A 17,134-nucleotide genomic window follows, 5' to 3' on the forward strand; every position below is an offset into this window, starting at 1 on the left:
CCCAAAGCGCAACGTGGACACAGCCAAATTGGTGAAGGAAAACAGAGGTGTTTTTTGCAAAGTGCCTACCTGTTGATTTTGGCCTGTAGCTCAGCCGCCACCTAGGGAAACCTACCAAACCTGTGCATTTCTGAAAACTAGAGACCTAGGGGAATCCAAGATGGGGTGACTTGTGTGGCTCGGACCAGGTTCTGTTACCCAGAATCCTTTGCAAACCTCAAAATTTGGCTAAAAAAACACATGTTCCTCACATTTCTGTGGCAAAAAGTTCTGGAATCTGAGAGGAGCCACGAATTTCCTTCCACCCAGCGTTCCCCCACGTCTCCCGATAAAAATGATACCTCACTTGTGTGGGTAGGCCTAGCGCCCGCGACAGGAAACGCCCCAAAGCGCAACGTGGACACAGCCAAATTGGTGAAGGAAAACAGAGGTGTTTTTTGCAAAGTGCCTACCTGTAGATTTTGGCCTGTAGCTCAGCCGCCACCTAGGGAAACCTACCAAACCTGTGCATTTCTGAAAACTAGAGACCTAGGGGAATCCAAGATGGGGTGACTTGTGTGGCTCGGACCAGGTTCTGTTACCCAGAATCCTTTGCAAACCTCAAAATTTGGCTAAAAAAACACATGTTCCTCACATTTCTGTGGCAGAAAGTTCTGGAATCTGAGAGGAGCCACGAATTTCCTTCCACCCAGCGTTCCCCCACGTCTCCCGATAAAAATGATACCTCACTTGTGTGGGTAGGCCTAGCGCCCGCGACAGGAAACGCCCCAAAGCGCAACGTGGACACCGCCAAATTGGTGAAGGAAAACAGAGGTGTTTTTTGCAAAGTGCCTACCTGTAGATTTTGGCCTGTAGCTCAGCCGCCACCTAGGGAAACCTACCAAACCTGTGCATTTCTGAAAACTAGAGACCTAGGGGAATCCAAGATGGGGTGACTTGTGTGGCTCGGACCAGGTTCTGTTACCCAGAATCCTTTGCAAACCTCAAAATTTGGCTAAAAAAACACATGTTCCTCACATTTCTGTGGCAGAAAGTTCTGGAATCTGAGAGGAGCCACGAATTTCCTTCCACCCAGCGTTTCCCCACGTCTCCCGATAAAAATGATACCTCACTTGTGTGGGTAGGCCTAGCGCCCGCGACAAAGCGCAAAGCGCAACGTGGACACAGCCAAATTGGTGAAGGAAAACAGAGGTGTTTTTTGCAAAGTGCCTACCTGTAGATTTTGGCCTGTAGCTCAGCCGCCACCTAGGGAAACCTACCAAACCTGTGCATTTCTGAAAACTAGAGACCTAGGGGAATCCAAGATGGGGTGACTTGTGTGGCTCGGACCAGGTTCTGTTACCCAGAATCCTTTGCAAACCTCAAAATTTGGCTAAAAAAACACATGTTCCTCACATTTCTGTGGCAGAAAGTTCTGGAATCTGAGAGGAGCCACGAATTTCCTTCCACCCAGCGTTCCCCCACGTCTCCCGATAAAAATGATACCTCACTTGTGTGGGTAGGCCTAGCGCCCGCGACAAAGCGCAAAGCGCAACGTGGACACAGCCAAATTGGTGAAGGAAAACAGAGGTGTTTTTTGCAAAGTGCCTACCTGTAGATTTTGGCCTGTAGCTCAGCCGCCACCTAGGGAAACCTACCAAACCTGTGCATTTCTGAAAACTAGAGACCTAGGGGAATCCAAGATGGGGTGACTTGTGTGGCTCGGACCAGGTTCTGTTACCCAGAATCCTTTGCAAACCTCAAAATTTGGCTAAAAAAACACATGTTCCTCACATTTCTGTGGCAGAAAGTTCTGGAATCTGAGAGGAGCCACGAATTTCCTTCCACCCAGCGTTCCCCCACGTCTCCCGATAAAAATGATACCTCACTTGTGTGGGTAGGCCTAGCGCCCGCGACAGGAAACGCCCCAAAGCGCAACGTGGACACAGCCAAATTGGTGAAGGAAAACAGAGGTGTTTTTTGCAAAGTGCCTACCTGTAGATTTTGGCCTGTAGCTCAGCCGCCACCTAGGGAAACCTACCAAACCTGTGCATTTCTGAAAACTAGAGACCTAGGGGAATCCAAGATGGGGTGACTTGTGTGGCTCGGACCAGGTTCTGTTACCCAGAATCCTTTGCAAACCTCAAAATTTGGCTAAAAAAACACATGTTCCTCACATTTCTGTGGCAGAAAGTTCTGGAATCTGAGAGGAGCCACGAATTTCCTTCCACCCAGCGTTCCCCCACGTCTCCCGATAAAAATGATACCTCACTTGTGTGGGTAGGCCTAGCGCCCGCGACAGGAAACGCCCCAAAGCGCAACGTGGACACCGCCAAATTGGTGAAGGAAAACAGAGGTGTTTTTTGCAAAGTGCCTACCTGTAGATTTTGGCCTGTAGCTCAGCCGCCACCTAGGGAAACCTACCAAACCTGTGCATTTCTGAAAACTAGAGACCTAGGGGAATCCAAGATGGGGTGACTTGTGTGGCTCGGACCAGGTTCTGTTACCCAGAATCCTTTGCAAACCTCAAAATTTGGCTAAAAAAACACATGTTCCTCACATTTCTGTGGCAGAAAGTTCTGGAATCTGAGAGGAGCCACGAATTTCCTTCCACCCAGCGTTTCCCCACGTCTCCCGATAAAAATGATACCTCACTTGTGTGGGTAGGCCTAGCGCCCGCGACAAAGCGCAAAGCGCAACGTGGACACAGCCAAATTGGTGAAGGAAAACAGAGGTGTTTTTTGCAAAGTGCCTACCTGTAGATTTTGGCCTGTAGCTCAGCCGCCACCTAGGGAAACCTACCAAACCTGTGCATTTCTGAAAACTAGAGACCTAGGGGAATCCAAGATGGGGTGACTTGTGTGGCTCGGACCAGGTTCTGTTACCCAGAATCCTTTGCAAACCTCAAAATTTGGCTAAAAAAACACATGTTCCTCACATTTCTGTGGCAGAAAGTTCTGGAATCTGAGAGGAGCCACGAATTTCCTTCCACCCAGCGTTCCCCCACGTCTCCCGATAAAAATGATACCTCACTTGTGTGGGTAGGCCTAGCGCCCGCGACAAAGCGCAAAGCGCAACGTGGACACAGCCAAATTGGTGAAGGAAAACAGAGGTGTTTTTTGCAAAGTGCCTACCTGTAGATTTTGGCCTGTAGCTCAGCCGCCACCTAGGGAAACCTACCAAACCTGTGCATTTCTGAAAACTAGAGACCTAGGGGAATCCAAGATGGGGTGACTTGTGTGGCTCGGACCAGGTTCTGTTACCCAGAATCCTTTGCAAACCTCAAAATTTGGCTAAAAAAACACATGTTCCTCACATTTCTGTGGCAGAAAGTTCTGGAATCTGAGAGGAGCCACGAATTTCCTTCCACCCAGCGTTCCCCCACATCTCCCGATAAAAATGATACCTCACTTGTGTGGGTAGGCCTAGCGCCCGCGACAGGAAACGCCCCAAAGCGCAACGTGGGCACAGCCAAATTGGTGAAGGAAAACAGAGGTGTTTTTTGCAAAGTGCCTACCTGTAGATTTTGGCCTGTAGCTCAGCCGCCACCTAGGGAAACCTACCAAACCTGTGCATTTCTGAAAACTAGAGACCTAGGGGAATCCAAGATGGGGTGACTTGTGTGGCTCGGACCAGGTTCTGTTACCCAGAATCCTTTGCAAACCTCAACATTTGGCTAAAAAAACACATGTTCCTCACATTTCTGTGGCAGAAAGTTCTGGAATCTGAGAGGAGCCACGAATTTCCTTCCTCCCAGCGTTCCCCCACGTCTCCCGATAAAAATGATACCTCACTTGTGTGGGTAGGCCTAGCGCCCGCGACAGGAAACGCCCCAAAGCGCAACGTGGACACCGCCAAATTGGTGAAGGAAAACAGAGGTGTTTTTTGCAAAGTGCCTACCTGTAGATTTTGGCCTGTAGCTCAGCCGCCACCTAGGGAAACCTACCAAACCTGTGCATTTCTGAAAACTAGAGACCTAGGGGAATCCAAGATGGGGTGACTTGTGTGGCTCGGACCAGGTTCTGTTACCCAGAATCCTTTGCAAACCTCAAAATTTGGCTAAAAAAACACATGTTCCTCACATTTCTGTGGCAGAAAGTTCTGGAATCTGAGAGGAGCCACGAATTTCCTTCCACCCAGCGTTCCCCCACGTCTCCCGATAAAAATGATACCTCACTTGTGTGGGTAGGCCTAGCGCCCGCGACAAAGCGCAAAGCGCAACGTGGACACAGCCAAATTGGTGAAGGAAAACAGAGGTGTTTTTTGCAAAGTGCCTACCTGTAGATTTTGGCCTGTAGCTCAGCCGCCACCTAGGGAAACCTACCAAACCTGTGCATTTCTGAAAACTAGAGACCTAGGGGAATCCAAGATGGGGTGACTTGTGTGGCTCGGACCAGGTTCTGTTACCCAGAATCCTTTGCAAACCTCAAAATTTGGCTAAAAAAACACATGTTCCTCACATTTCTGTGGCAGAAAGTTCTGGAATCTGAGAGGAGCCACGAATTTCCTTCCAACCAGCGTTCCCCCACGTCTCCCAATAAAAATGATACCTCACTTGTGTGGGTAGGCCTAGCGCCTGCGACAGGAAACGCGCCAAAGCGCAACGTGGACACAGCCAAATTGGTGAAGGAAAACAGAGGTGTTTTTTGCAAAGTGCCTACCTGTAGATTTTGGCCTGTAGCTCAGCCGCCACCTAGGGAAACCTACCAAACCTGTGCATTTCTGAAAACTAGAGACCTAGGGGAATCCAAGAGGGGTGACTTGTGTGGCTCGGACCAGGTTCTGTTACCCAGAATCCTTTGCAAACCTCAAAATTTGGCTAAAAAAACACATGTTCCTCACATTTCTGTGGCAGAAAGTTCTGGAATCTGAGAGGAGCCACAAATTTCCTTCCACCCAGCGTTCCCCCACGTCTCCCGATAAAAATGATACCTCACTTGTGTGGGTAGGCCTAGCGCCCGCGACAGGAAACGCCCCAAAGCGCAACGTGGACACAGCCAAATTGGTGAAGGAAAACAGAGGTGTTTTTTGCAAAGTGCCTACCTGTAGATTTTGGCCTGTAGCTCAGCCGCCACCTAGGGAAACCTACCAAACCTGTGCATTTCTGAAAACTAGAGACCTAGGGGAATCCAAGATGGGGTGACTTGTGTGGCTCGGACCAGGTTCTGTTACCCAGAATCCTTTGCAAACCTCAAAATGTGGCTAAAAACACACATGTTCCTCACATTTCTGTGGCAGAAAGTTCTGGAATCTGAGAGGAGCCACGAATTTCCTTCCACCCAGCGTTCCCCCACGTCTCCCGATAAAAATGATACCTCACTTGTGTGGGTAGGCCTAGCGCCCGCGACAGGAAACACCCCAAAGCGCAACGTGGACACAGCCAAATTGGTGAAGGAAAACAGAGGTGTTTTTTGCAAAGTGCCTACCTGTAGATTTTGGCCTGTAGCTCAGCCGCCACCTAGGGAAACCTACCAAACCTGTGCATTTCTGAAAACTAGAGACCTAGGGGAATCCAAGATGGGGTGACTTGTGTGGCTCGGACCAGGTTCTGTTACCCAGAATCCTTTGCAAACCTCAAAATGTGGCTAAAAAAACACATGTTCCTCACATTTCTGTGGCAGAAAGTTCTGGAATCTGAGAGGAGCCACGAATTTCCTTCCACCCAGCGTTAACCCACGTCTCCCGATAAAACTGATACCTCACTTGTGTGGGTAGGCCTAGCGCCCGCGACAGGAAACGCCCCAAAACGCAACGTGGACACAGCCAAATTGGTGAAGGAAAACAGAGGTGTTTTTTGCAAAGTGCCTACCTGTAGATTTTGGCCTGTAGCTCAGCCGCCACCTAGGGAAACCTACCAAACCTGTGCATTTCTGAAAACTAGAGACCTAGGGGAATCCAAGATGGGGTGACTTGTGTGGCTCGGACCAGGTTATGTTACCCAGAATCCTTTGCAAACCTCAAAATGTGGCTAAAAACACACATGTTCCTCACATTTCTGTGGCAGAAAGTTCTGGAATCTGAGAGGAGCCACGAATTTCCTTCCAACCAGCGTTCCCCCACGTCTCCCAATAAAAATGATACCTCACTTGTGTGGGTAGGCCTAGCGCCTGCGACAGGAAACGCGCCAAAGCGCAACGTGGACACAGCCAAATTGGTGAAGGAAAACAGAGGTGTTTTTTGCAAAGTGCCTACCTGTAGATTTTGGCCTGTAGCTCAGCCGCCACCTAGGGAAACCTACCAAACCTGTGCATTTCTGAAAACTAGAGACCTAGGGGAATCCAAGAGGGGTGACTTGTGTGGCTCGGACCAGGTTCTGTTACCCAGAATCCTTTGCAAACCTCAAAATTTGGCTAAAAAAACACATGTTCCTCACATTTCTGTGGCAGAAAGTTCTGGAATCTGAGAGGAGCCACAAATTTCCTTCCACCCAGCGTTCCCCCACGTCTCCCGATAAAAATGATACCTCACTTGTGTGGGTAGGCCTAGCGCCCGCGACAGGAAACGCCCCAAAGCGCAACGTGGACACAGCCAAATTGGTGAAGGAAAACAGAGGTGTTTTTTGCAAAGTGCCTACCTGTAGATTTTGGCCTGTAGCTCAGCCGCACCTAGGGAAACCTACCAAACCTGTGCATTTCTGAAAACTAGAGACCTAGGGGAATCCAAGATGGGGTGACTTGTGTGGCTCGGACCAGGTTCTGTTACCCAGAATCCTTTGCAAACCTCAAAATGTGGCTAAAAACACACATGTCCCTCACATTTCTGTGGCAGAAAGTTCTGGAATCTGAGAGGAGCCACGAATTTCCTTCCACCCAGCGTTCCCCCACGTCTCCCGATAAAAATGATACCTCACTTGTGTGGGTAGGCCTAGCGCCCGCGACAGGAAACACCCCAAAGCGCAACGTGGACACAGCCAAATTGGTGAAGGAAAACAGAGGTGTTTTTTGCAAAGTGCCTACCTGTAGATTTTGGCCTGTAGCTCAGCCGCCACCTAGGGAAACCTACCAAACCTGTGCATTTCTGAAAACTAGAGACCTAGGGGAATCCAAGATGGGGTGACTTGTGTGGCTCGGACCAGGTTCTGTTACCCAGAATCCTTTGCAAACCTCAAAATGTGGCTAAAAAAACACATGTTCCTCACATTTCTGTGGCAGAAAGTTCTGGAATCTGAGAGGAGCCACGAATTTCCTTCCACCCAGCGTTAACCCACGTCTCCCGATAAAACTGATACCTCACTTGTGTGGGTAGGCCTAGCGCCCGCGACAGGAAACGCCCCAAAACGCAACGTGGACACAGCCAAATTGGTGAAGGAAAACAGAGGTGTTTTTTGCAAAGTGCCTACCTGTAGATTTTGGCCTGTAGCTCAGCCGCCACCTAGGGAAACCTACCAAACCTGTGCATTTCTGAAAACTAGAGACCTAGGGGAATCCAAGATGGGGTGACTTGTGTGGCTCGGACCAGGTTATGTTACCCAGAATCCTTTGCAAACCTCAAAATGTGGCTAAAAACACACATGTTCCTCACATTTCTGTGGCAGAAAGTTCTGGAATCTGAGAGGAGCCACGAATTTCCTTCCACCCAGCGTTCCCCCACGTCTCCCGATAAAAATGATACCTCACTTGTGTGGGTAGGCCTAGCGCCCGCGACAGGAAACGCCCCAAAGCGCAACGTGGACACATCACATTTTTTCATTGAAAACAGTGCCTACCTGTAGATTTTGGCCTCTAGCTCAGCCGGCACCTAGGGTAACCTACCAAACCTGTGCATTTCTGAAAACTAGAGACCTAGGGGGATCCAAGATGGGGTGACTTGTGTGGCTCGGACCAGGTTATGTTACCCAGAATCCTTTGCAAACCTCAAATTCTGTCTAAAAAAACACATTCTCCACACATTTCGGTGACAGAAAGTTCTGGAATCTGAGTGGAGCCACAAATTTCCTTCCACCCAGCGTTCCCCCAAGTCTCCCGATACAAATGATACCTCACTTGTGTGGGTGGGCCAGGTGCCTGCAACAGAATAAGGCCCAAAACTTGTAGAGATAGAGGGGATAGCACAGCAAGTTTATAAGGACATATTCTTTTATACATCTTTAGACTGCCTCTGCTTTGGGGACCCACATAAGTGAGGTGTCATTTTACTTGGGAGGCTGAGGGGAACACTGGGGAGTAGGAATTTTGTGCTGGAGTGGTGATCCTACGAAGAAAAGTCAGGAAAATATGCTTTTTTTAAGCACATTGAGGTTTACAGAGGAGTCTGGGTAAGAAAATGTTGGGGGATCCACGCAAGCCACACCTCCCTGGACTCCTTGGGGTGTCTAGTTTTATAAAATGTCTGGGTTTGGTAGGTTTCCCTAGATGAAGGCCGCACACAGGACCAAAAACATAGGTGCCCTCTCCCCCCCAAACACAGGTAGTTTTGTAATATATCGTTTTGATGTGCCCACATACGTCCGTGATGTTCCAAACACTAAAATTTTGAAAAGAAACAGTTAGGTTATGTGAAAAAGACCCCTCACCCACCAACCAAGTTGGTGGCATGCTTCATCATCGGGGTCCCACCTGAGGCACCTAGCGTGTCACAGGTGTGCTGCGACGCCTGATTACAGCGGAGCAGGTTTGGTCATTTTTACCACACATACTGGTTGGATTTGGCACGAGGGTGAGTGATGGTTCAGTGGATCAAATTTTACTAACAAGAGCTTTCACAAAAATGAAATGCACCGTTAGTAACTGAAAGGCAAAAAACTGAACCAATGACTCACAGCTCGTGAGCTGTAAAGCCGCGACAAGGCACCAACCGCTTTACAGTCCATTCACACAACTTTCATACATGACACACACAAGGCCATTCACACCGCCAGCCACGGGCCCAGCACATTACAACACTCACATCGACAGACAGCGCCACTCAAGGGCCCATCACTTACATACGCCCACGTGCCTGATACAACAATCACACCAGCTGATGGGAGTGTGTGGACTGGTGTTTGGCTGGCAGTGTGTTGCAGTAGCCAACAGCAAGTCAATATGTACACTCTCAGCCAAGCCCCACTCCACCCACAATGGCATCATTTTTTTTTTTTTTTTTTTAACAGAGGAACCCCTAACTAAGTAGAAAGAATTACAAAACTACAAACACAAAAGCTCTAACTAAGAACATGACAGAAATGCTAACCATGAAACTAAACACATGAAAATACAAAACAGACATGAGTTTACACTCATGGTTGTTCCCAGAAATTCTTCTGGGTGTGGTAATTCTTAAAACAAGCACCGACACACAGCCCAGGCTTTGAAGGACAATCCGGGCAGTATATTCGAGACTCCCTCCGGATACCTCTTCGAAAACACACTCTACATTTCTTAGCTGGAAAGTCTTTTTTGGGTGTGGGAGGAATGTGCTCAGCAAAGTGGCGATCTTTCAATCTAGCCACATCCTCCACCACTGCTTCTCTAGGAACTCTGGCCTGTTCCACCACAATAAGGCTCTCTATCACTGACTCCTGAAATTTCACAAATGTCATCTTTGACTCTGGAGACCTATCCCTAAACACAATAAAAGCATTGAAGGTTGCTAAGTGGAAGAGGTGAAGTGCTAACTTCTTATACCAAACGTAAGACTTACGAATAGCAGTATAAGGTTCCAACCTCTGGTCAACTCTATCTACACCTCCCATGTGCTTATTATAATCTAAAATGCACACAGGTTTGCGCACTTCAGCAACCTGGCCCCAAACAGTCACAGGGGAAGTACTCTCATCATGGATGGTACTTAGCATGTAGACATCCCTCTTATCTGAAAATTTCAAAGCTAGCAGCTCCTCGTTCCGCAAGGCACAGCACTGTCCTCTCTCAAGTTTTTTACAGACAATCTCCCTTGGATAGCCTTTCCGGTTAGAACGGATTGTGCCACAAGCAACTGTGTCCACTCTAAACAATTCCTTGAACAATTGCACACCAGTGTAGAAGTTATCTACATACAAATGGTGACCTTTGTTGAACAGTCGTCTACCAAGATCCCACACAATTTTCTCAGTAACTCCAAAAGTGGGAGGACAACCAGGGGGGTCAATATTGGAATCCCTACCAGTGTACACACGGAAACTATACACATATCCTGTCCTACTTTCAGACAGCATATACAATTTAATTCCATATCGTGCCCTTTTGCTAGGAATGTACTGCCTAAAAACCAAACGACCCTTGAAGAGGACCAAAGACTCGTCCACACTTAACTCTTTGCCTGGAACATAGACCTCCGAAAACCGATCTACAAAATGATCAAGGACAGGCCTAATCTTAAAAAGACGGTCAGAATCTGGGTGATCTCGTGGCAAGGCTAATGCATTGTCAACAAAATGCAGCATCCTAAGAAGAAGCAAATACCGATTACGACTCATGGTCACTGGAAATATAGCTGTTGCCATCAAGGGACTAGTAGACCAATAAGAAGCCAGTGACGGCTTCCTTATCAACCCCATCAAAAAAGTCAAACCCAAAAACTTTTTTAACTCCTCCAAATTAGTGGGAATCCACTGGGCAGCTCTAGAGTGTGGCCTAAGTCTAGCAGCGTTGTCCCTCAAATGCTGCTCCGCATACAAATTAGTCTGCTCAACAATCTCTTCCAAAAACACATCATCCATGAATAACTCAAAGAAATTGATAGGCATAAAGTTCTCTGTATTGGCGTTACACCCCGGGAGACCAGTAAAGGCAGGCAACTCTGGCTGCTGCATGTTTGGGGCAACCCATACATCAGGTCTTATAACGGGAAACCTTTCAGCCCAAGGTTGCTGCACTATTGGCACATCAATGTCCTCCTCTACAACAGGCCCTTCATCTGCACTGAGTGTGGCTTCATCATCAGAAGATTCCCCTCCAACAGAAACATCACTGCCAGAATCTCTGACTTCCTCCTCTGCCTCAGATGCAGAGTCTGTCTCATAGTCATGATCAGACTGTGACTCAAAAAGCATACCAACCACCTGCTGAGCGGTCATCCTTCGGCTAGCCATGATATCTCCTGCTAAAATTAACTGGACAAATTCACCACCAACAACCAGCACTGTGTAAGACAAGTGACAAAGTGTAGCTTTGTTAGTAAGAGTTATAAATTCAAAAACTATACCGCTCACTTGCCTGAAAAAGCTTGATTCACCAGCAACTACACAGCAATCACCAATGATATCCCACTAAAAATAAAGAAAGAAAGGCAAATTAGAAATAAGACAAAACAAATATCATTGTGCACAAACCTAAGGACAATTTCACACACAATCCTGCATTTAGTACACCCCCTACAAACATGTCATTCATGCATGGCAACAATACTCCTTTGGAGTAAATTGTTTTTACTTACCTAAAACATGCAACTGTGCAAACTGCAGGTCAACCACCGCCAAAACCGCAAGGAGCCACAGCAAATAAAGCAAAAGCTTTGAACTAGAACAAAAAGGAGGAAAACATTTTTTATCACAAATGCAAAGACTTCTTCAGTTGACAAACACCCCACCATCAAACATTTAGAAATTGGTGCCTAAGTGGATTCTGCCATGGGGCAGATGGGGCTACTAATAAAATAGACCTGTCTACCCCAAGGAAGCCAGAAAATACTTTTAGTAGTGTGTCCCCATGGAGAGCGACCCTTGCCAAAGGGGACAGCCCTAAAAAAAAAAAGCAACAAAAAAAAATAAAAAACACACACAACACTATCCCTGGTGCCTAAGTGGCTTCTGCCCCCCTTGGGGGCAGGTGGGCCTAAGAAAATAGGCCCATCTGCCACCAGGGGGTGTAGAAATGGGCAACAGGTCAATGCCCCCCTTGGGGGGGCGCCCCGTGACCAAGGGGACGCCCCCCCACAAAAATAAACAAATAAAAAAAAATCCCTGGCGTTCTAGTAGTTTCTGCCCCCCTTGGGGGCAGACCAGCCTAAAAATAATAGGCTGATCTGTCTCCAAGGGGTGCAGAAATGGCCTGGGTACATGTGCCCCCAAAGTGGGGGGCGACCCTTGCCCAAGGCCCCACCCATCCACTAACACACACACACACACACACACACACACACACACACACACACACACACACTATCCCTGGTGTCTAAGTGGCTTCTGCCCCCCTTGGGGGCAGGTGGGCCTAAGAAAATAGGCCCATCTGCCCCCAGGGGGTGTAGAAATGGGCAACAGGTCAATGCCCCCCTTGGGGGGGCGCCCCGTGACCAAGGGGACGCCCCCCCACAAAAATAAACAAATAAAAAAAAATCCCTGGCGTTCTAGTAGTTTCTGCCCCCCTTGGGGTCAGACCAGCCTAAAAATAATAGGCTGATCTGTCTCCAAGGGGTGCAGAAATGGCCTGGGTACATGTGCCCCCAAAGTGGGGGGCGACCCTTGCCCAAGGCCCCACCCATCCACTAACACACACACACACACATACACACACTATCCCTGGTGTCTAAGTGGCTTCTGCCCCCCTTGGGGGCAGGTGGGCCTAAGAAAATAGGCCCATCTGCCCCCAGGGGGTGTAGAAATGGGCAACAGGTCAATGCCCCCCTTGGGGGGGCGCCCCGTGACCAAGGGGACACCCCCCACAAAAATAAACAAAATAAAACAAATCCCTGGCGTTCTAGTAGTTTCTGCCCCCATTGGGGGCAGACCAGCCTAAAAATAATAGGCTGATCTGTCTCCAAGGGATGCAGAAATGGCCTGGGTACATGTGCCCCCAAAGTGTGGGGCGACCCTTGCCCAAGGCCCCACCCATCCACTAACACACACACACACACACACACACTCACTATCCCTGGTGTCTAAGTGGCTTCTGCCCCCCTTGGGGGCAGGTGGGCCTAAGAAAATAGGCCCATCTGCCCCCAGGGGGTGTAGAAATGGGCAACAGGTCAATGCCCCCCTTGGGGGAGCGCCCCGTGACCAATGGGACGCCCCCTCACAAAAATAAACAAATAAAAAAAAATCCCTGGCGTTCTAGTAGTTTCTGCCCCCCTTGGGGGCAGACCAGCCTAAAAATAATAGGCTGATCTGTCTCCAAGGGGTGCAGAAATGGCCTGGGTACATGTGCTCCCAAAGTGGGGGGCGACCCTTGCCCAAGGCCACACCCATCCACTAACACACACACACACACACACACATACACACACACTATCCCTGGTGTCTAAGTGGCTTCTGCCCCCCTTGGGGGCAGGTGGGCCTAAGAAAATAGGCCCATCTGCCCCCAGGGGGTGTAGAAATGAGCAACAGGTCAATGCCCCCCTTGGGGGGGCGCCCCGTGACCAAGGGGACGCCCCCCCACAAAAATAAAAAAATAAAAAAAAATCCCTGGCATTCTAGTAGTTTCTGCCCCCCTTGGGGGCAGACCAGCCTAAAAATAATAGGCTGATCTGTCTCCAAGGGGTGCAGAAATGGCCTGGGTACATGTGCCCTCAAAGTGGGGGGCGACCCTTGCCCAGGGCCCCCCCATCCACTAACACACACACACACACACACACTATCCCTGGTGTCTAAGTGGCTTCTGCCCCCCTTGGGGGCAGGTGGGCCAAAGAAAATAGGCCCATCTGCCCCCAGGGGGTGTAGAAATGGGCAACAGGTCAATGCCCCCCTTGGGGGGGCGCCCCGTGACCAAGGGGACGCCCCCCCACAAAAATAAACAAATTTTAAAAAATCCCTGGCGTTCTAGTAGTTTCTGCCCCCCTTGGGGGCAGACCAGCCTAAAAATAATAGGCTGATCTGCCCTCAAGGGGGGCAGAAATGGCCCTAAAAGACATGCCCCCCAAAGGGGAGCGACCCTTGCCCAAGGGGGCGCCCCCCCATCCACTACACACACAATCCCTGGTGCCTAAGTGGCTTCTGCCCCCAAAATAGGCCGATTTGCCCCCAAGGGGGGCAGGAAAGGCCAACAGTTCTCTGCCCCCTTGGGGGGGGCGCCCCTTGCCCAAGGGGGCACCCCCCCCCACATAAATACACATAAAAATAAAAAACCCTGGTGATCTAGTGTTTTCTGCCCCCCTTGGGGGCAGATCTGGCTAAAAAGTAGCCAATCTGCCCTCAAGGGGGGCAGAAATGGCCGTAGTAATTGCCCCCCTAAAGGGGAGCGACCCTTGCCCAAGGGGCCGCTCCCCGCGTGCCAAAAACAGTAAAAAAACAATAAAGAAAACAAATCCCTGGTGTCTAGTGGGCATTCCTGCTGCCCGATCGCAATGCGATCGGGCAGCAGGAATGCTCAAAGAGACACCGGGGAAAAGGAAAAGCCTTTCCTTTTCCCCGGTGCCTCTTTAGCCCCAACCCCCCACCCACCGGGAAGAGATTCTTACCTCTTCTCTAGTCGCCGCACAGGAAGCAAATGGCTTCCTGTGCGGCGAGGATCCCATAATGAAGTCAGCGCGCGATCGCGCGCTGACGTCATTATGGGGGGTTGGGGGGTTGGGGGTGGAAGGGGAAGGGCTTCCCCTTCCATCCCCGACTTTGGGGGGTGGGAGGGAACCACACAGAGGGAGCGAGAGCGCTCCCTCTGGGCTGTGTGCCGAGGACGTAGTGGTTACGTCCTCGGCACAGCAGCACTGTGCCGCGGGACGTAACCACTACGTCCCCGGCACAGAAGGGGTTAATTTTATAGAACAACTTTGCTAACAATATAGACATCATACAATTTAGAAAATAATGACATAACTTAAACAATTACATTTTATTTTAATTGTGTATTAAAATTGAAAAATATATAATTTATGGTTACAAAATACAAGTTTGTTTTCAAAATAACAAAATAAATATAAACAAATAATACATTAAAATCAGAAATACAATATAATGTAAATGTATGTGTAACACATTTAAAAACAAATGGTATCTAAAAAGTCATTTAATATTTTTTTTTTAAATCATAAATAATAAATCATCACATATAAACACAAACTTACATATTTATCCTTATTTCTCAAAATAAAATATTTTAAATTAAAAAAAAAGACAGAATATAAAAAAATAAAAATATAAATTTAATAACAAATATAGCAGCAATCTCCCCAACCTTTTGCCAATCAAACCCAACATCCTACCAAGAAAGGTACTCTTAATTATTATAATTAATAAAAAGTATTAAAAGACCTACAACCAAATGTACATAAAATATGCATTAAATGAACACTTTCCATTAACACGTATAATTATCAAAATGCATTGTCTACCTCTACGCAAATACAACACTATGAAATTAGGTATTACTTTACTTCTTGGTAAGTCCTATGCCGATGCATGGACAATCTTATCTTGTGGATGTATTGGTTTGAATACTTTTTAATACTTCATAGAGTTAAAGATCTATTACTATATATAAAGTTAGATAGATAGTTATTCTTTATTGCTCTATTAATAAAAACCATTGCAATAAAATACATACTAAAACACCACTCTTGGATGATTGAAACCTACTACAAAAGTCAAAAAGTTAAGACCTTAAAATACATAAAACGGTGGGAGTAGTAATTGATACATCTTCATATTCCACCTTACTAAAAAAGAAGAAAAAACAAAAAACAATCATATGCAAAAACATGAGCAGGTTTTAAAAAAAAGTGATTTCATGAAGAGGTGATGCTGCCTTAAATGTGGCCTATCATTTACGAATCACCAACCGGCCACTCTATGTACTGGTTACTGCTGCTCAACAATTCCCTCAGCCAGCCATAACCAGCTTCTAATGAAACAGCTTTAAAAACTGCACCCCCTCCTTGCAACAGAATGTAATTGACTCACCCTTAAACCAGCTCATTTCAGCCAATCTGCAGGAACGGACATTGTGAAATAAAAAATGCTGTTTTAACAGATTTCTCCTTTTCAGGTCCAGAGATGGGCAGGGATAGAGGGCGTGCAAAAAAGAATCTCAATTATAGCCACATAAATGTCAGCTTTGGTCAGGATACTGCTTTTTCCAAGAGGGACAACCTTCTTTTGTGTCAAAGAACCCCATACGATATAACAATAACTGATGTTTTACGTGGATAGAAAAACGTTCTGCAAGGTGCCCTTGTGGGGACAGAGTCGAATAAGACCCCGGAACTGCCCAGGCATGCCATTTTTTGCCAAAGAGGCTTTGTGTGTGGTAAGCAATAGGGAGCGGATGAAGATGTTAACTAATCTGTTAAATGCAAACTTCCTCATGCTACACTTCCATGCTTCTACTATGCCCAATCCTTGGATAACTTGGTTTAGGTAGCTTCCCCAAGTTCCTTTTCTATTACTGATTTGTTGCGCTTGCACTTCTTGCCAGCAAGAATCATTTATGGAGGTATTCTCCGTGGTCCATAGCCCACAAGATGCTTTAAGGAAGTCTCCCTTACACTGAAAGGTCTAATTTTTTAGGCCCAACTTCAGCTTAACCTGGGCCGGGAAGTCACTCTTCAGAATGTTCAGAACAGCCTTATACACTTTAACTTGGCTGGTGCTTAGTAAAGGGATCTCCCGGCCCTGCAAAACTTCAGTCCCGTAGTAAATGGCTAGGAGCAACTGAGCTGACATGACTTTTAGGAGGTGAGACAAATTAGGACAGTCCAACATTTTTTTCAGCAGTTTGAAGCAATATATTATTGATTGGACCTTTGCCTGAATCGAGAGCAAGTGACACTTCCATTTCAATCGGGGTTCAATATGGAATGAACCACCTCCACTTTTTTTCCTTCCGGGTACAAGGTGAAAGATTTGTAATTTGCGCAGAGAAGCCGCATCAGTTTTGTTTTGGTCAGGTTTATTTCTATGCCTTGCTGATCCATAAAAGTTTTAAGTGCTGTTATACTCTGTTGCAAACCCCATGGACTTTGACTCAGTAATCAGATGTCGTCGGCGTATTGTAGGCACCTGTCTTTCTCTGGGCCTAAAGCTGGAGGAAGGCTGTTTACTTGTGCTAACACACCGGTGAGATCTACCAGGTATAAATTAAACAGGATTTTAGCCAAGACACAGCCTTGCTTTAAGCCAATCTTTTCAGGTACTCCTTTTGTTAGTCTGGTGACATCTCTAATTTTAGCCTGAACGCAGATGTTGGTATAGAGATATATAATGGCCCTTAGCAGATTATTCAGGATTCCCCATTTGGCCAGTTTGGACCAAAACTTTTCCCTGGGAACTGTTGTATCCTGGCAACCCACTGTGGAATCACCATAGTTA

This window comes from Pleurodeles waltl, chromosome 1_2 (genome assembly GCF_031143425.1).
Source record: "Pleurodeles waltl isolate 20211129_DDA chromosome 1_2, aPleWal1.hap1.20221129, whole genome shotgun sequence".
NCBI lineage: Eukaryota > Metazoa > Chordata > Amphibia > Caudata > Salamandridae > Pleurodeles > Pleurodeles waltl.